This window comes from Heterocephalus glaber, unplaced genomic scaffold (assembly GCF_053883595.1).
Source record: "Heterocephalus glaber isolate CG9 unplaced genomic scaffold, H.glaber_assembly_v1.0 deba00001569, whole genome shotgun sequence".
In the NCBI taxonomy this organism is placed as follows: Eukaryota; Metazoa; Chordata; class Mammalia; order Rodentia; family Bathyergidae; genus Heterocephalus; species Heterocephalus glaber.
In genome coordinates, this window is record NW_028258354.1 from 12872829 (window position 1) to 12893726 (window position 20898).

Below are 20898 nucleotides of genomic sequence, written 5' to 3' on the forward strand. Positions count from 1 at the left end.
AGGAACAAAATCTTTGTAAATAGGGAGGAATGGAGGGGTTGAAGGGAGGGCTGGGCAAGGGTGAAAAGTAAGAACCAAGAGAGACTATGTAAAGGTGCAAATTTCCAATGATGAATGTCATTATATTGTATACCGAAAATGTACCAATGATTAGAATGAATAATCGATAATGCAAAATAGGAAGAAAAGGTCCAAAGGTGTAGGGGTAGTGAGAGGGGCAGGGGAAAGGAAAGAAGGGAAAGGAAAAATGCTGAGAAATGGAAAAAATGGAAATAAAGTCTTTGTAAATAGAGAAGGATAGAGGGGGTGAAGGGAGGGTTAGGAATGCGGAAAAAATAAGAACCAGGGTGCATTATGTAAAGTTACAATTCCCAATGAGAAATGTAACTGTGTTGCATACCTAAAATGTACCAATAAAAAATTTTAATAAAAAAAATTTAAAGAAAGATGGTACATAAATGTAGATAAGGTAGGAGTAGGTTGCTTTAAGTCATCTATCAGCTTTCTATAGCAGTGATTTCATTTTTAAATTAATATTTAATGTTGCAATCAGTTATGAATAATTTTGTTGCACACGAGAAATGAAAATGTTGTTACCCTTCTTAAAACCTGCAACATAGAAATTACATGAATTAAATTTCAGGACCTTTAATCAGAATGAAGAAACCTCAAAATTTTTATATATAAAAATGTTTTTATTGGGCCGGGGATTTAGCTCAGTGATTCTGCCGCCTGCCCTGCATGTGCAAGGACCCGAGTTTGATCCCCAGTACCAAAAAAAAAAAAAGGTTTATATTTATTCAGCTATAGAAACTGAAAATCCTAGGATTTTAAAGTTTTTTTCTGAATATTCCGTTTCTAGCTGCACTAGAAACCAGTACTTGTATGGGTGGATGTATATTTATATATTTTCCAAGTTGGGGTATTTTCTTTCTCTAAAAATTCAGGTGTGACAATAAGCAGTAGGTTGGAAAAGATAAAAGCCAAAGTTTGGTTGAATTGAATAAAAGTATGGACTGCTTTCTATTTAAGTTCCCCAAATATTAATAATCTTATAGAAAACAAATTTTGTTGTTGGTCAGTTTCATTATGGTTAGAAATAATGCATCCCAGGAATAATTTTTTTTTTTTAGTTTTTCCAAAGATTTATTGAAGCAGAAACAAGTTGGTCAGATACTTGCTGGAAAAAAAGCAGTTTTAATGGTATTCAAAAATACTTTGTAAAAAGTATTCTAGCACAAAACTTCCTTGTAAACTACATTATGTTGTAAATTTTTTAAACACTTTTAGGAGTGTTGGTTGTTAAGAACTAGAGTTTATATCTATTCCAAATCTATCTTGCACTCCTGTAAAACTGCAGAAAACACTTGAAAGCTGTTTAAGATATGGATCTCTTTTTTATTCTTGCTGGTAAAATTCTGCCGCACCGAGTATGTGCACTTTTTATTCAAGATCATCGTGATGCTGAGAAGTTTCACTGATAACCTGCCCATCTCTAGTTTCAATTGTCTTAATCAGAAGTGTCCTTTTTGAGTGGGTGTCAACCAGAGGGAGAGACTCCAAGTTGGTTTCCCTCAGGTTCAGGGAAGAAAAGTTTGGAAGAGGCAGAGAAATCCTGCTCTCCTCGCCTTCCAGCACCTTCCTGTAGGTGGCGATCTCAATGTCAAGAGCCATCTTTTTTCCTTTCCCTTCCCTCCCCTCCCCTCCCCTCCCCTCCCGTTCCCTTCCCTTCCCTTCTCTTTTCTCTTCTCTTCTTTGGTACCCGGGAAGAGCCACCTTAACATTGAGTAGCAGGTCTTGGTATTCACGAAGGTGACGCACCATCTCTTCCTTCATGTTCTGAATCTCATCCTGCAGGAACCCACTGGTGTCTTGGTAGATAGCAGCTTGGACAGCAAAGTTCTCCTCCATTCACACATCTGGCGTTCCAGGGACTCGTTAGTTCCTTTAAGCGCATCCACTTCACAGGTGACTCATTGGACTCCCGCTTTGCCTGGTGCAGGGCATCGTTGTTCAGGTTCGCAGCCTCTGAGAGCTCTGCAAACTTGGACTTGTACCATTCTTCTGCCTCCTGAAGGTTCTTGGCAGCCACACTTTCGTACTGCTGAAGTACGTCACTCAGGGAAAGCCTTGAGATCAGGCTTGGAAACATCCATGTCGATCTGGACGTGCTGTTCCTGAATCTGGGCTTACAGCTCTGGATTTCCTCATTATGTAGTTTCTTCAAAAGGGCAATTTCTTCTTGCAAGGATTCCACTTTACATTCAAGGTCAAGTGACAGACACGTGTTGTCCACACCCTGTCTGAAAAATTGCAGGGTGTCCTTGGCTAAATATTAGCTAAGAAGAATGACAGTGAGGCTTATCTACTGTTAAGGAGTGAATTTCTGTGTACCCCAATCCCCAAGTGACTATACTGAAGCTCTAACCCCAATGTGAAGGTATTTTGAGATGGATTTGGGGGGGATAATAAGAGTTGGATGAAGTCGTAAGTGTTAAGATCTAGTCCAATGAGATTAATGTCGCCCCCTATGAGAAGATGCTAGAGAAGGCACACTTTTTTTTCAGATTTTATTTATTTATTTATTTATTTATTTATTTATTTATTAATTCATTTATTGCTACATTTTAGGTATGCAATACATTAACATTTTTCATTGGGAACTTGTACCTTTACATGATGTATCTTGGTTCTTTTTCTCCATTCCCTGCACTCCCTTCAACCCTCCACCCTTCCTATTTACAAAGACTTTGCTTTCATTTTTTCCATTTCTCATCATTTTTCCTTTCCCTTCTTTCCTTTCCCCTGTCCCTCCCACTTTTCCTACCCCTTTGGACCTTTTCTTCCTATTTCGCATTATCAATTATTCATTTTACTCATTGGTACATTTTAGGTATACAGTATAATGACATTCATCATTGGAAATTTGCACCTTTACATAATCTCTCTTGGTTCTTATTTTTCCCCATTCCCTTGCCCTCCCTTCAACCCCTCCATTCCTATTTACAAAGATTTTGTTCCTATTTTTCCATTTTCTCATATTAATCCCATTCCCTTCTATCCTTTCCCCTACCCCTCTCACTTCCTTCCCCTTTGGCCCTTTCCTTCCTATTTCACATTACCTATTATACATTTAGTCCTTATTTACACTTTCAGTTTCTCACACCAGAGAAACTATTCAGTATTTACACATGTGTCCTATTTATTTCACTTAAGAGTATCGCCTCAATGTGCATCCACTTAGCTATGTTTCTAACTTCTCATTTTTTATGGCTGAGTAGTACTCCATTTTATTAAAAAACCACATTTCCTTTATCTAGTCTCCAGTTGATGGGCATTTGGGCTGTTTCCAAGTTTTAGCTATTACAAACTGTGCTACTATGAACATGGGTGCACATATATCACTGTGGTATGATTCTTCTAATTCTTTGGGGAAGATATTCAGCAGGGGAATAGCTGGGTCAAATGGGATTTCCAGTCCCAGTTCTTTGAGGTATCTCCATACTGATTTCCACAGTGGTTGCACCAGTCTACACTCCCACCAGCAGGGAGCAGTGTTCCTCTTTTCCCACAGCCCCGCCAGCATTGGTTATTGGTTGATTTCATGATAGCAGCCATTCTTTCCAGAGTGAGGTGGAATCTCAGCTTGTTTTCATTTGCATCTCTCGAATGACCAGTGATGTTGAATATTTTTTCACGTATTTATTTGCTATTTCTACTTCTTTGTTTGAGAAATATCTGTTCATTTTAGATGCCCATTTTCGGATTGGGTCTTTAAATTTGGGAGGTCTGATATTTTAAAGTTCTTTATAGATTCGAGATAGTAAGCCTTTGTCTGAGGAACAGCAGGTGAAATTTTTTTCCCACATTGTGAGTTTTCTCCACACTGTGTGGTTTCTCTTGGTGTGCAGAAGCTTTTTAATAAGAAGAGATCCCACTTGTTGATTGTCCTAGTTCACAGGCAATTGAGGTTTTGTTTATAAAATCTTTTCTTATAACAATGTCTTCAAGAGTTCTACCTAATCTCTGTTCCAGGTGGTTCAGCATTTCTATTTCAATATTTAGATCTTTAATCCATTTCGATTTTAGTTTAGTGCATGGCGAGAGATATAGGTCTAGGTTTAATCTTTGGCAAGTTGAAGCCCAATTTTTCCAGCACTATTTATTAAAGAGGCTATCTTCCCTTCAGTGAGGGTGTTTGTCTCCTTTGTGGACAATGAGGTGGCTGAGTATGTCTGGAGTTGTTTCTGCATCTTCTAATCTGTTACACTGGTCCTCAGGTCTGTTTTATTTGCCAGTACCATGCTGTTTTTATCACAGTAGTTTTGTAGTACAGTTGCAGGTTGGGGATTGTGATACCCCCTGCCATGTCTCTGTTACCTAGAATTGCTTTTGCTATTCTGGGTCTCTTCTTGTTCCAAAAGAATTTTGGAATTGCTTTCTCAAGGTTTGTGAAGTATGCTGCCAGGATTTCAATTGGAATTGCATTGAATCTATATAGCACTTTTCAAAGTATGGCCATTTTCACTATATTAATCCTTCCTACCCAGGAGCAGGGGATGTCTGTCCATTTTCTGATATCATCTTCAATCTCTCTTTTCAGAGTGCCATAGTTTTCAGAGAAGAGGTCTTTGATTTCTTTCGTTAGGTTGATTCCTAGATATTTCAGTTTTTTGGACGCTATTGTGAAAGGAGTTATTTGCCCTATTTCTCTCTCAGTGAGTCTGTTGTTCGTGTAGAGGAAAGCTATTGATTTTTGTGTGTTGACCTTGTATCCAGCTACTTTACTGAATTTGGTTATTAAGTCTAGAAGACTTTTGGTGGAGTTCTTGGGGTCTTCTATATAGAGTATCATGTCATCTGCAAATAATGATAATTTGACTTCTTCATTTCCTATCTTTATTCCTTTTATTTCTTTCTCTTGTCTAATTGCCATGGCTAACGTTTCCAAAACTATATGGAACAAGAGTGGTGATAGTGGACATCCTTGTCTTTTCCTGATTTTAGTGTGAAGGATTTCAGTTTTTGACTATTTAGTATGATACTGGCTGTTGGTTTTTCATTGATAGCTTTAATCAATTTGAGGTAGAGCCCATCTATTCCAATTTTTTGTAGGGTTTTTATCATAAATGCATGTGAGATTTTGTCAAATGCTTTTTCTGCATCTATGGAGATAATCACCAGAAATCAAACCACACCGATACCTTTATCTTGGGCTTGAATCTCCCGAACAATGAGAACCTAATTTCTCTTATTTAATGCATCCAGCTTGTGTTATTTTGTTGTAGGAATCTGAGCAGACTAATATATTTACTAAAGGGAACATGGACTTACATGCTCTTGCTAGGAAGGAATGATTACATATCATTGAACCTAAATGAAATGGGGTGCCTTCTTGAAAATTTAATTTGTGCCTGTATTTATTTGTTTATTGTTTGTTTTGTTTTTGCTCCTGGGTCATCCTTTGGAGCATATTCACTGTTTTCATGAACATGGCTTAGTCCCCTTATGACTTACCCCTTATTGGAATAATAATCAAGCCCAATGTCAATGAACAGTGGAGAAAACTAAGAAGAGCTTTGTACTGAGAATACTAGGGACGACGAAGCCTTTGTAGATGAGGGTCTGAAAATGAGTATATTCCCAGCCTTACTCTTGGTATTTAAATCCCTAGGAAGATAAAAGACACGCTGGTTAGGTCTCCTTAAATGGTGGATTGTTAAGTCATTCTGACAGCACTCTTGGAACAACTGGTACTTTCAAGGCTGGTTTCAAATTAAACTCTTACCCTGGGAACTCAAATCATGGGTTCTGGACTAAGTTTAGATATAAGAAAGAAAATTAGCCTCATTCAAAGATCCAAAATGGTAGAACCAGCTTTTTTAAGGGCATAGCTCCCAGTTTCCATCTACCACCAGAGAACTGATCCAAACATTTCTCATTGCCCATTAGATCTTATGAGACAATTTTTCTTCAGCGATATCACAACTTAGTGAGAGGCTTTGGCAATAAATATCTGATCTCTGCTTGGATGTGGAAGTCAGTCTGACCCTCCATTATTCTGTGTACATCCTTGAGGTTCTCTGATATTGAAGAGGAAGAGTAGTTTCAAAGAGACTGAAATTCTTAATAATCTGAGATGTGGTATTCAAGTTGATTTTACATTTTAATTTAGAAAATAAAAGTAATCTATATATCCTTGCAGTAGACAAGTGTGATTGACTACCATGCATGACCATGGCAGTGTGTACCACAGTAGTTCTAAGTATGTGCTCTATGGGAGACTTGAGGCCAAACAAATGGCCATTTAGAAAGAAATCAAGGTCTCTGTGCTTCTTTTCAAGGGAATTGCGGAAGAATTTCTTTCCCAAATGTTTAACATGTAGTTGCATATAGAACTAAATGAGACTAAAAATGACAAAACTCATTTCTGTATTTGGTCTATTCTGGAACATCTCTTAATTCCTCTCTCAAGCTACCTTCACAAGTAAAATAAATGAGAGAAACATGTGAGATCTAACTTTGCAAAAGAAGAGTTGCGATTTAATCCTCCATTTGAGAATCTCTGTGAAAATGAAATAACTGAAAACAAATCTCAGGTTGATAACCTGGTAGACAGACAGGCATAATATATACATACTAAGAGACCAACCAGATTAATGTACTCAATTAAGTCTTTCAGGATGAAAATCAATTATGTTTTCTGCTACTAAATAGTTTGAAGTGCGATGTTTTTCTCTCCTTCGTGATTCTATATGAAGAATCTTGTTCTGGATTTGTTAACTTTCAGATTCTACAATAATTTCAAATGAAAGAGAGATTGAGTTTTACGTGCAATTTCTCTTAACCTTTTTGTCTTTGTTTCTCTTCACTCTCCTTTCATTCCACACCTAAATCTCACCTCCACCCCAACCACTTGGAAGAAAGTTTCTTATGTAAACTCACCAGCATTCTGGTAATATTCTTCTTTTACTTTGTAATGGGGATCAATCTTGGGACCTTGTGCTTGTGAGGCAGGCTGCAGAAACACTGAGCTAAATCCCCGGCCCTCTGGTAATATTTTTAAAGATCCAATTAAAGAGGTATAAGGATTTGATTATATGATCAGGATTCTTTTAAGACCAAAAATTATACATTTCTTATACTTTCATGATTAATCTTTCCCCAGTTGAAACTGATACAAACAAAATAAAACCCTACTCATATTAAATTAATATTTAGAAAAATAAAAAGATGAGTACTTGGTTGAGTTTTTGTTGCTACTTTTGATTTTCCACACTTTGAATAAAAGAAGGTTCATAGAAAACATTCTTACATTTGTACCCTGAATAGTTGAAGTAATCTATCTTGTTCTACAAGTTGACATGTTAGATATGTATGTTATCTTGCCATGACAAAATGTTTTTTAAAAATATTAAAACTGTGTGGGCTTGATTCTTTGTAGATATGTAAGCCATTGTCAGATTACCAGGTTAACACTGTAATCCTCAATCTGCCATCTTTATCTAAAAACAAACTAACTCTTATCTAGGATTTATTAATTTGTCCCTTTTGCCTTTTCTTGTGAAGTGGCTCATTTTTACACATTTTAATCTTCTCAGTGCATATCTGTGGTTGGCAAGGAAACAACAACACAACACTTAGCTCTGCTGTTAAAAGGTAGATAACCGGTTAAAAGAAGGAAGAAGCAAATGAATTAAAAAAAGATTAAATTTTCTGCTCTTTCTAAAATCTATAAGTTTTCTTAATAAAAATCAGTATGTGTTTGTGGCTAGTGAAGTGTTTTGCAGTTATAGATGCAGACTAAATAATATTTAGTTCAGGAAAGCTAACTGTATGTACTTAATTGTTGGACTGTTTATAGTAATCTCATTTCTAACTGGAAAATGTTTTCAGCATCCAAAGACACAAAATTTTAAATCAGTCTTAATTCATGTGGCTTTATATTGGCTGTAAAAGAAATGGAATGACAAAATTTTAGTGTAAAATATTTAAAACAAAGCATCCTGTTTTAAAATATACCCTATGCTATAATTTACTCTGTTACCATTAATGATTAGGTATCTCAATCTTCTCTTACATATTAGAAATTTCTAGTAGCCTTCAGTGTATCTATGTGTATGTTTGATGGTGGTTGGCAGTTTCTCCCTGGTACTTATTTTGCACAGAACTGATTCATTCTGCTGTTACTGACTGCTTCCTTGTCAGTGTTCCTACTGGGTAGTGAGTTCCTTGAGACCCCAAACTCTCTTTGTTTTATATACTTCTGCTTAATTCAATCTTAGATATGCATTTGCTTTTCTTCCATAATTCACTGAATAGTAAGTATGAGGGCAATTTATTTGACTTACTTCCTATCCTCGGAACAATCAAATAGCACGGACATCTCATTGTCCTCATTTTTTAGGTGAGGAAATGAAGGCATAGAGAACACAGCCTAAGATCATGTACATGGCAGAAGCAGGCTCCAATCACAGGCAGTCTGACTTTAGAGGCTTTGCTGTTTCTTTCATAAATAGTGCTCTACATGAATGATTTGAGATGAATAAGGTAATTGAGAGAGAATGGTGGTGAGGAAATCCAAAATAGATGGGTGGATAATAGAAAACATCTTCCCAAATCTTTAAGCCAGATCTTTGAAAGTTGCTTATTACTTGGCTCCAGTTTTCATTCCTCCACCCCTCTTTTTTATCTTGCCTATAAATTATTTGAAATATGTTTGTATTCATATTAGTATATGGTTATATCCCCTCACAGTTAAAAAAGATCAGAAGTGCTCCAATGGAAATCCATACTCCAGAGGTGATTAGTTAAAACTGGAAGGTTCTCAATAAGGACTTTGCACTCCCAAAGCAAATGTTTCAAATATTATTATCTATATATCCTCCAAAATGTTGGTTATGAGGATATTAGAAATTGTTTTCTTATCAGTGAGATAAATTGTGATTATAATAGACATTTACTTCTATTAGACAGAAAGGTTTGTATATAAAACTTCTCTTACGGGAATAAAATTTGGGAATCCAAGTTGCCCCATAGCCAATGCCTACGATACAGTGCCTTGGTGTAGAATTCTGGTCAGCCCTATGTCCCACAGCGCCCCTTTTAGAGAGGATTTTGTTAGCCAGTTTACCTGGCTGAGTCTGCTAATACATGTTCCATTTACCAAAGAGACTTGCAGGCAAGATGCTCACAAGAACACACAGAAAGGCAGAAACCCTTTCACCAACCTCACAAAAACTGGCTCTCGGAGTAGGTTTTGTAGACATGTCAGAATTTGGTCCGAAACTTGCAGGTAAGAAAGTTGTGATGAAGAAGATGTAGAGTTCTCACCCTCTTCTGATCGTCTGAGGCTACCAACAATGATAAATTGTTAATGGCCAGGGTGGGTTTGGACATTTCATAAAACCTAACTTTCTCTTTCTACTGTCTGAGAATATTAAAATTATCTCTCATAATGCCATTTACCTGCTGCTGCAATTCTCTTACTTTGCACAAGGGCCACACCCTGTGTATGCATAGAAAATTTTTCATGCATCTAACCTGCAAGTATGAACACATGGTATCATATTTCCCCTGAAGGGCTTACAGAAAAAGTCTTCAAGCTCCAGTGTGACATGGGGTGACTTTACAATGAATTAGAATTAGACAACTCAATCAAGCATTGAGTAACAAAATTTCCAAGGATGCCAGTGGCCTCTCATGGCTTCCTTTTCCTTTCTGAAAATAAAAATTTAATAGTAGTACCAAAAAGGGAATTAAAAAATGTAAACTTTTGACTCCAGTTGGAAAAATCCCCACCCAGAGGATGTTACCAGAAGCACTGCAATAGTACTTCTAAATGCACCTCTGCAAATGATGACCATTACATCTAAGCTGACTGAGGGAAGAAAAATCTGTCACTCTAAGCATTCACGTAATAAAGAAGATAAAAACCAACATTCTCTGTTTATATTATTACCATTATATCTACCATTGGGCACAAATATTTATGGAAGGCTATATTCATATTATTGTTTTTCATTTAGGTACTCAATCCAGGAATGTGGATTTTAATTGAGTGATTAAAACTTCCTCTGGCTTCTAGAAAATAAGAATACTATAGATTTTCAGCAAAATAATTTTCAAAAGAAAATACATAGTGTTCTAGTTACTGAATATTTGAGAAAGTCTTTGAATTTTGGTATTTTCTTTTGCTGGTAATGGTTTTAGAAGATTTAAAAGGCTAAATTTATTCAATTTTTACATCTAAGAACTCAGTACTACAGAAGACTCTGAGACTTCCTCTTGTATCCCCATCTTTCTCAATCAAAACAAAATATTTGGGAGAGATTTCCTTAATGCTATTCTTAAATATCTATAAACTGAGAGATTCCATAGCATACATTTCTACCTATAAACAAATTACATTACAAGTCTGTTTTACTACATTCTATGGTTTGGGTGGTTTTGTTTTGTTTTTTGTGCAGTATTGGGAATCGAACCCAGGGCCTTTTGCACTGAGCTAATCCCCAGGACTTTTGTTTTTTTAGATTGTAAGTCAGGGTCTACTAAGTCACTAAATTACCCAGGCTCCTCTCAAACTTGTGATCCTCCTGTCTCAGCCTCACAGAGTGCTGACCTAAACTTTTAAACTATGCCTCCACAAGCTCGGATTTACTCTCCCATTTAAATTAGGTTGCATCAGGAAGAACTGACAAAGTATCTGGAGAGCTGTAGTACTATTTACCAAGTTAATTTAAACATTGTATGACAGTGATGAGCTATGGGATCCAACCCACGTTTAGTAAATGTCTGCTAAGTACTAGGCACCCTGCCACACAAGAATAAATTATGTGTGTCCCTGCCGCTAAAAGGAACACCCCTGTTGGTCACCAGGAAAAAGGCTAAAGCCTGAAGTAAACTAATCCCATCAAGATATGTGGAATAACTACATTTTAGCCAAAGAAATGTCAAACATAGCCTTTCTGCATGCCGGTGTATACATCTTGCTTTGTAATCTTTCTTTTCTGCTTGGCTAAGAGGAAAAGGGAGAGTAAAAGTGTAAAGATAAGTAATTGAGAACAGAAGATGTAGAACAGGGAATGCTGTGGCTTGAATATGTCCTTCAGAATTCTCATGCTAGACAATTAGACCCCATGTGGCAGTATTGACAGGAGTAAGGCTTTTAAAAGATGATTAGATCATTGGGGCACCACCCTCATGAACTGATTAATGCTGTACTCAAGGGTCTGGATTAGTTATCTCAAGACTAGGTTGTTACAAAGTGAGGCTACCTTTTGGGTCTCCTGTCTCCTGTATGCACCAGCTTGCCTTTTATTCCTCCACTGTCTTATGATACAATGTGAGGCCCTCACTCAAAGCCAAGCAGATGCCAGTGCTGTGATATTGGACTTCCAGCCTCCAGAACTGTGAGCCAAAATAAATTCATGCTGCTATCTAGTTTTCAACTTAATTAATGTTCAATAAAATCGAAAACTAAGTTCCTCCCTTATACTATCCACATTGGAGTGAGTGGAGTTCATGGCTACTGTGTTGCGAAGCATAAATCATAGTACATTTCCACCACCACAGAGAGCTCTGCTGATAAACCCTGCTTTACATCAGTCACTTCCCAAATGCCCCAATTTGAAGAACAGGGTGGCTCTGGTGTCTACATTGTTCATTTGTGCATATGGGTCTCATAAATGGGAGACTGGAACTCAAGTTGCCTTTTATGGCGACTCTAGGTGTCATCGATGGAAAGAGGAGCAGATAGAACATTTTTGAAATTGCCAACACTGCTGTTTTCCTCCATACCATACTTATTGAGGAGAAAGCAATTTGATAACACAATGGTCCCAATACATATCCCCAGCCAGCAGAAATCCTACATCCTAAGTCCGCTCTCAGAGAATCAAAGTGCCTCACAGATCCATCCTGACAGCTACCAAAGGTGCTGATCTCAATGTCACTATCAGTATTGTCCACGTTCTGTTTTTACAGATCCAGGTATTAAGTGAGCCATTGATGATTGCTCTTTTATGTCATAGGTATATAATTGTTCAATCATTAGAACTACTATAATCATGAATATTAAAGATGTCCATAAACCTGGGTGAATGGGAACTATTCTGAAAAAGATTGGGACTCTTTTCTCTCATTAAAATTTATCCCGTATTTAAATTCTCTGGTGACTCTCATATCTTGGCAATACTATTCCTTGATCTATTTTCACAGTAAAACATATCCACATCTCCTTGGGAAAATCTGTAAATACAGATATGATTCAAAAAATATGGTGAATGTTTAAATTTTAAAAACTTTATTGCAGAAAAGGTATTGCCATTCATCCCTCTCAATTAATCCTCTAACAGCATATTCTATAATTTGCTGTTAAACTATCTTCAATTTTTTACTATGCAAATGATGAAAATTTTAACTATAAATTTTTCCAGCATTTAGAAAAACTTAACATCTGCTAATTTTTAAAAATAAGTTTTACTTATAGTGTTCAACATAGTGTTAGGAGACACATATAGATAATAAAGTAATTGATCAACTTAACATACTCATCATCAAAGTTATCTTCCCATTAATGGTCAGAATAACTAAAATCTACTCATTTAGCAAAAATTTCAAATATGATAGAATTTTATTTCCTATAGCCTTCATGTTTTATATTAGATCTCTGGGTTTGTTCATATCCACATATCTGCTTCTATGTATTCTTTGACCTATATCTTCCCATTTACCCTCTTCCGGAGGTAGTCACTGTTTTTGTTCTCCATCTCTGCATATTTGACTTTTTAAATATATTATACAAGTATGATTGAAACATATAATGAATGCTTGAATTTTTAAAAAATGTATCACAGTAGACGTCATATTGCCATTAATCCTCTTCAAAATATCCCCTTACCCTGCTTCAAACACACTTATCCTTTCATCCTTCCACTCTCTGAAGCAGTGCTGAAGTACTCTTTCATGATGTCTTCAGTCCTGCTGTCATGTCTGCTTAGATATTCTCAATTGATTCAAAATGTTTACCATTTATAGTCATTTTGACTTTGAAGAGGAGCCAGAAGTCACACAGGGCTGGATACAGTGAATAAAGTGGATGAGGACACACTGTAATGTTTTTCATGAGCCTGCCTTTCCATTGGATGACCCTCAGCATCAGCAGCAGGATTCACTATATTTTTTTTATTCACCATATTTTTAAATCATGCTCATAAAGACACTTACAAAAGACAATTTTCAGAACTACTTCAGAAAGTGGTATGATTGGATAAATGTGTTTGAAACGAATATGATTATTTTGAGTGGAATTAATGGTAATGTGTCTTTTACTGTAATTTTAAAAGATTTAAACATTCACTGTATTTTTTAAATGTATAACTTTATTATCATTCACTAAACACACACATACACAAAAATTCAAATTATTCAAAGAAAAGCAATGCAAGGGAAAAACTATAATAACATTCAAATATAACAACTCAACCAAAGGAAAACTGAAAAATACTTAAACATTTTTCCATATAATTAAAAAAATCTCAAGCATTAACAAGACAACAGAAGATGTGATTTGTTTTAGAAAGATTTTCAAAACTAATATTGAACAAATAGTGGTCTGAAAAGAAATTCTAATTAGCTAGTAGACTCCACATAGGCCAAATTTTTTAAAATTTAAATTTCAATACAGTCATGTGACACGTGATGGAAGTATAATCTGAGAAATATGTTATTAGGCAGTTTCATCTGTGTGAATCGCAAAGTACTACACAGAGTGCCAACTACTAAGTGCAAACTGAGAAGGTATATGTCAATCATCTGTGATGGCCCCTTGATATTATCCAAATACGCAGTTAAACACGAGATACATGAGGCTACCACTGGCACAGCAGCACACTGTTTTACAGTAAGATCTTTTATATAAGTAGGATTATGCTCTAAAGGATGAAAAGCACAGCATGTTATGATAAGTACCTAAAACAGTAACAGTTATTTATCACTCTATCGAGTACTGTGTAGTGTAGATAGTTGTATGTGCTTCTTCTGGAAACATACCCTTCTCTCCTTTGATCTCAGTGACTCTTCCTTCCCAACCCACTGATGAGCTCCAGCCTAGTCTCTATCTACATCTCTTCCTATAGCTTTAAACACAATCTATATATGGATTCTTTGCAGATTCCATCCTGTAACTCTGATCTCTCCCTTTCCCCTCCTGCCACCCCTACCACTTTGAACTTTTCTTCCTATTTCAAATTATCCATTATTTGTTTTAATCATTTTAATCCTTAATTATACTTTCAGTTTCTCACACTAGAGAAACTATTCGGTATTTACACATGTGTGTCCTATTTATTTCACTTATGAGGATGGCCTCAATATGCATCCATTTAGATATAAATCTCTCTAGTTTCTCATTCTTTATGGCTGAGTAGTACTCCATTTCATAAAAAAACCCCACATCTTCTTTATACATTTTCCCACTTGATGGGCACTTGGGCTGTTTCCAAGCTTTAGCAATTATAAACTGTGCCGCTACAAACATGGGTGCACATATATCACTGTGGTATGATTCTTTTAATTCTTTTGGGAAGATACCCAGCAGGGGCATAGCTGGGTCAAATGGGACCTCCAAGCCTAGTTTTTTGAGGTAGCGCCATACTGACTTCCGCAGTGGTTGCACCAATCTTCACTCCCACCAACAATGGAGAAGGGTGCCTTTCTCCTCACAAGCCCCCCAGCACTTGTTATTGGATGATTTCTTGATAGCAGCCATTCTTTCTGGGGTGAGGTGGAATCTCAGTATTGTTTTCATCTGCATCTCTCAAATAACCAGTGGTGTTGAACATTTTTGCACATATTTATTTGCTGCTTCTACTTCTTTGTCTGAGAAATGCCTGTTCATTTCAGATGCACATGTTTGAATTGGGTCTTTGAATTTGGGGGGTCTGAATTTTTTCAGTTCTTTATTCTAAATAGTAGTCCTTTGTCTAAGGTACATCTGCTGAAAAATTTTTCCCACATTTTAGGCTGTCTCTTAGCTCTGTTGGTGGTTTCTCTTGCAGTGCAGAAGCTTTTTAATGAAATGAGATCCCAGTTGTTGATTCTTTCTGCTAGTTCCCATGCTACTGAGGTTTTGTTCATGAAGTCTTTTCCTATGCCAATATCTTCAAGAGTTCTACCTAACTTATCTTCCAGCAAATTTAGTGTTTCTGTCTTAATATTTAGATCTTTAATCCACTTCAATCTTAGTTTAGTGCACAGTGATAGATATGGGTCTAGTTTTAATCTTTGGCAGGCTGAAATCCAGTTTTTCCAACACCATTTATTAAATAGGCTATCTTTCCTCCAATGAGAATGGTTGGCTCCTTTGTCAAAGATGAGGTGGCTGAGTATGTCTGGAGTTGTTTCTGCATCTTCTAATCTATTCCACTGATCCTCGTGTCTGTTTCTTTGCCAGTACCATGCTGTTTTTATCACAGTAACTTTGTAGTATAGTTTCAAGTTGGGGATTGTAATACCCCCAGCCATGTCTCTGTTGCTCAGAATTGCTTTAGCTATTCTAGGTCTCTTCTGGTCCTAAATGAATTTTTGGATTGTTTTCTCTAGTTCTGTGAAGTATATTGTTGGAATTTCAATTGGCATTGCATTGAATCTATACAATAGTTTTCAAAGTATGGCCATTTTCACTATATTGATTCTTCCTACCCAGGAACAAGAGATGTCTTTCCATTTTCTTATATCCTCCTCAATCTCCTTTTTCAGAATGCTATAGTTTTCAGTATACAGGTCTTTTGTTTCCTTTGTTAGATTGATTCCTAGATATTTCATTTTTTGGATGCTATTGTAAAAGGAATTGTTTCCCTAATTTCTCTATCAGTGAGTCTATTATTTGTGTATAAAAAGGCTGTTGTTTTTTGAGTGTTGACCTTATATTCAGCCACTCTACTAAACCTGTCAATTAAGTCTAGAAGTCTTTTGGCAGAGTATTTTGGGTCTTCTATTTAAAGTATCATATCATCAGCAAATAATGATAGTTTAACTTCTTCCTTTCCTATCTTTATTCCTTTTATTTCTTTCTCTTTTCCAATTGCTATGGCTAATGTTTCCAGAACAATATTAACAAGAGTGGTGATAGTGGGCATCCTTGTCTTGTTCCTGATTTTAGCATGAAAGTTTTCAGTTTTTGACCATTTAGTATGATGTTGGCTGTATGTTTTGATCACATCTCATATTCAATTAAGTACAACAGACATAATATAAGTAGTCTCTTATCCATTCAGAGCAGGCTTCTCTACCATATTTGTCAAGATTACTAAGCCATTTTCAAAAAAGAATAACACCTTTATTTTTTGAGATTGTGGCTTTTGAAATTGTGAAGGAGAGAATACAGACTAACAACTTCTATTTCCTATTCAACTGCAACATGTTCTCTAAGAAACGTACCTTGGGCTGAGGGTGTAGCTCATTGGTAGAATATGTGGGTAACAGGCATGAAGTCCTGGGTTTAATCCCTACCACTAAAGGGGTGGTGGCAGGAGGCACGGGGGAATGTAGTTCAGTGGTAGGGCAGTTATCTACTTGTAGCATCTATAAAGCCCTGGGTTCATCTCCAGCGCTGGAAAAAATAATAGCCTTACCTACTTTTGATAGGTTAAAGTTAAGACTACATTTGAAGGTCTCCCCTGGAAACCTGCATTTTAAATAGTTTATCAATAGATTATCACAGTGCAAGTTCATTGAAGAAAAAGAATCTGTCTCCCCCCTCCCGCCCACTATATTACTAATACCCAGTTCAATGCTGCAATAATAGTAAGCATGCAGTAAAGTCTTGGTGAATGGATAAAGGAGAGGCTAGATAAGCAGTGGCCTTTTTTCCTCCAGTATCTTTTTTCTGTAAATTGTCAGTGGCAAGGACTGATGTGTATTTACTGATACCTATTCTCTTCAGCTCACAGACATACAGCTAGCCTGAATTTTCCAGCTCATCTTGCAGTTAGGTTTGGCCATGTGACTAACTGCTTGTCTATAAAATGTGGGCAGAAGACATGTATGTCCCTCAGGCTTGCCCCACTGAATTCATTTATGGCCCAAACCAAATATTCCAGGGAAGAACTCTGAGGCTCTAAGGCAGAGCCCACACAATGGAATGAAAGCCCTATAGAACCATGTGTTCCTTTGCCAGAACTGCCCTAGTGAAGTGCCATGAACGAGGTGGCTCCATATACAGAAATTTATTTACAGCTTTAGAGGCTAGAAGTTTGAAGTCAGGTGTTGGCAGGTTGGTTCCTTGTGAGGGCAGTGAGGAAAAGATCTGTTCCCAGCTTCTCCCTTAGCTTATAGGTGGCCATCTTCATGTTCACAATGCCTTTCTCTCTGATTGCATGCTTATGCCCAATTTTATAAGAAAACCAGTCCTACTGGATTAGAACCTCCCCCTTCCACCTTCACTATGGCCTCATCATAACTAATTACATCTATAATAGCCTTATTTCCCAGAAGATTACATTTTGAGGCACTGGGGCTCAAGGCTTCAACATATGAAAGTTTTAATCCATTAACAGGCCACAAGGAAGGAGACCTAGCAAAGAAGGGCACCTACGTTGTATAAGACATTTCCATGTTAAGTCACTGAGATGCTAGGCTTGGTGTCTCTTGCTATAACTAAGATACCATCTCATCACACTAAGCTTGTTTTTGGGAGTAGCAAATATAGTAATCTACCCTTATATCACACCTTTGGGAAATGTAAGAAATAAAAATAAAAACAAAATAAGTAAGCTTCAAGCTGTCTCTCAGCATCCAGGGTTAAAATTCTGTCTGGACTTCCAATATTTGATTGCTTCCTTGAATGGGTCACTGTCTGGAGACAGCCACTATCATTTGGGCTGTGACAAAAAACCAAACAGGCCTTGAAGGTGAAGAACCTAGACTTCAGTTCTGTAATTGCCTTTAAAAATCAATGTGACCTCAAGGCAAATCATGTTTTTCTCTGAGCTCTCATTTATTCATTGGCAGAAAGAAAACAGTACTTCCCTTTTAGGACTGCTAAGGGAATTAATCTAATTGAACTAATCTTCACAATTATCACAGAGTCTAGCAAGGGGTAAATTCTTAATACAGTTTTTAAAAAGTTAAGAGGCAGATTTTTTATCTGGGAACTGTGATCTCACCCTCCACATCAGCATTTAGTGTTCAAAGGACATAGGATTTGGCATCTACATCAGTAAAATAAACCTGCGGACCAATGTTTGAAGATATGTCCTGTAGAAGAGGAACTATATGTGTTCTAGGTTTGAACTTAATACGAACTGTCAGCTGTCCAAAGCAAGTACTGTGTTCTTGTCATTGATCTACTCATAAGCCGTATGTTCTTCGGTAATCATCTGTCAAAACCATTCCACAGTCCAACATTTTAAGGAATAGCCTACCTGTGTGTCAACCCATGCCAAGCTCAGCACCATGAAACTAGGCCACCACCCACCAGGACCTTGAATGATCACTCTGAGACAAAGTCCAGGCTTCCTGGCCTCAGGCTCCCTCGAAGGTGACCTAGTCCTGAGCAAGCACAGAGCAGGTTGTTGATACTAGACTTTCAAGACACAGAGTGAGAATGGCCAACTCCATCACTTACCAAAGGCTTCAGGGGGCATCATCTTGAATATCTTGCATTCAGATAACCCATCACACCTCGCATTGTTTCTGTTCTGAATTACTACCTGAGGTAGGAGCCTCTCTGGCTTCTGTGCTCCTCTGTGATTTTCTTGTGCTTTCTGTCCCCTACGCAGCCTCCTGCTGCTCTTTTTTCCCCATCAGCTTTTCCTCTGAATCATATAGAATCTCCATACTGTGGTGAATACAGTATATTCCTCATTTCCACTTCCTTGGCCTGGTTGAACCCTGGCTCTCCCTAGACCCAAAGCTTCTCTTGCAGTTGTTTGTTCTCACACACTTATATATGATGCATGCCCCAGGGAAAGTGAGTCTGGGCACCAACTGCCACCACCCCCAGCCCCACTTCCGGATCATCACTCCTCTACCATAAGCTAAGAAAACTTCCTCCTGGGAAGGCAGATGCCATCTGGCTCCACTTTCAACTACATGCTTAATTGCTGCACAAATGGTGGAAAGGACTAATTTTAGCATTTCTATCATTTCACAAGTCACAAATTTAGCAGCATGAATTAGTTCCACTTAATGTAGGTTGGAATCTTTGCTCTGCCCCTAACTAACTATTTGACCTCTAGAAAAATTAACCTTTCTGGGCTTCAATACTTTAAAACATGGGAATAAAAATGACTACTGAAGAAGATGACCATGTGAATTGAATGGCACACTATAGGTGAAATTGTGGTAATAATCATGTTACTGAATTGAATTTGGACAGAAGTATATTTAATAATGTGAATATAATTTACCCTGAGGTAACAAAAGCTAAGTTAAGGCTATTTTCTTAATTCAGTCTTATTGCTTTCTTAATATTACATAAGGACCTCTTGTCAGATGACATATCCCATTTAAGACAGAGGTCCCATAAGATTGTAATGGAGGAGTAAAATGACAAATTCCTGTTACCTAGTGACATTATGGCCATCATAATGTTATAGTACAGAGGTCTGCCCATGCCCTACCTGGGTCCTGAGTCACAAGAACACACCACATCACCCCGCTGCAGACAGGCTGTTCTGCCCATGCCCTACCGAGGTCTTGAGTCACACAGAACACACCGAATCGCCCTGCTGCAGACAGGCAGGTCTGCCCACACCCTACCGAGGTCCCCAGTCGTGAGGAACACACCCTGAATCAGCCCGCTGCAGACAGGCAGGTGTGTGCATGCCCTACTGAGGTCCTGAGTCTCCCAGAAGACACCAAATCACCCCGCTGCAGACAGGCAGCCACCTGATTTCACACTACAAAGACGCAGAGGACACCAGATCACCAGAACAAGGTACTGAGTCCCACTGTTCCTGGCCCAGAAGTAGGGGCTTCTGAGCCGTCTTCCCACTGCTCCTGGTCAGAGGAAGGGGCTCCCAGTCACCATCCCTCCCACTGCTCCCAGCCCAGAGGAAAGGGCTTTTGGGCCACCTTCTGTCCTGCTGCTCCTGGCCCAGAGGAAGGGGCTTCCGGGCCAGCATCCCTCCCACCGCTCCTGGCCCAGAGGGAGGGGCTTCTAAGCCACCATCCCACTGCTCCTGGTCCAGAGGAAGGGGCTTCCCAGCCATCATCCCTCCAGCTGCTCCCATCCCACAGGAAAGGGCTTTTGGGTCACAATCCCTACTGCTGCTCCCAGCCCCTGTCCCACCTCACCCAGCTCAGAGGAGGTAATCCGTGCAGGTGCTAACAGGCCCTGCCCCAGTTGAAATGAGAAAACATGTGCATAAGTCTCAAAACCAGACTTCCAGATCACCTACAGCAAGCACAAAGGGAAATGAGATGGAACACTCTGATACTCAACCACCTGGACCCACTGAACTGGCAACAAAAGGGGATCTGGAAAAAATGAAATCAGAAATAATTTCTCAGATAACAGCAGAAATTGTGCCCCTAGTGCAAGACATGATTAATAAATCTAGAGAGGAGCTCAGGAACATGATGGAATCCCAACATAAGAAACAAATGGAATCCATAAAACAGATGCAAATAGATTTCCAGGACATGAAAAACTCCATTGAAAGTGTACAAAGCAGAATGAGCCAATGTGAGGACAGAATTTCAGATATAGAAGATAAGATTGCAATTAGTGACCAGGAAAAGAAAAATTGCTTCAAAATTATAAGGGAACATGAGAATCAATCCAGCAGCTCCTAGATGATGCAAAAAAGAATAACATAAGACTGATTGGAGTCAAAGAAGAAACAGGAGAGAGTGCAGATGACATAAAAAAATCTCTTCACAGAAATAATG

The 20898-nt window shown here is 37.9% G+C and overlaps 1 pseudogene; it reads right to left on the minus strand.

Annotated features, from left to right (window-relative positions):
* Positions 1 to 1390: 1390 nt before the first annotated feature.
* LOC101707424 (vimentin-like) lies at positions 1391 to 12770 on the minus strand (annotated as a pseudogene).
* Between the last annotated feature and the right edge of the window lie 8128 nt (positions 12771 to 20898).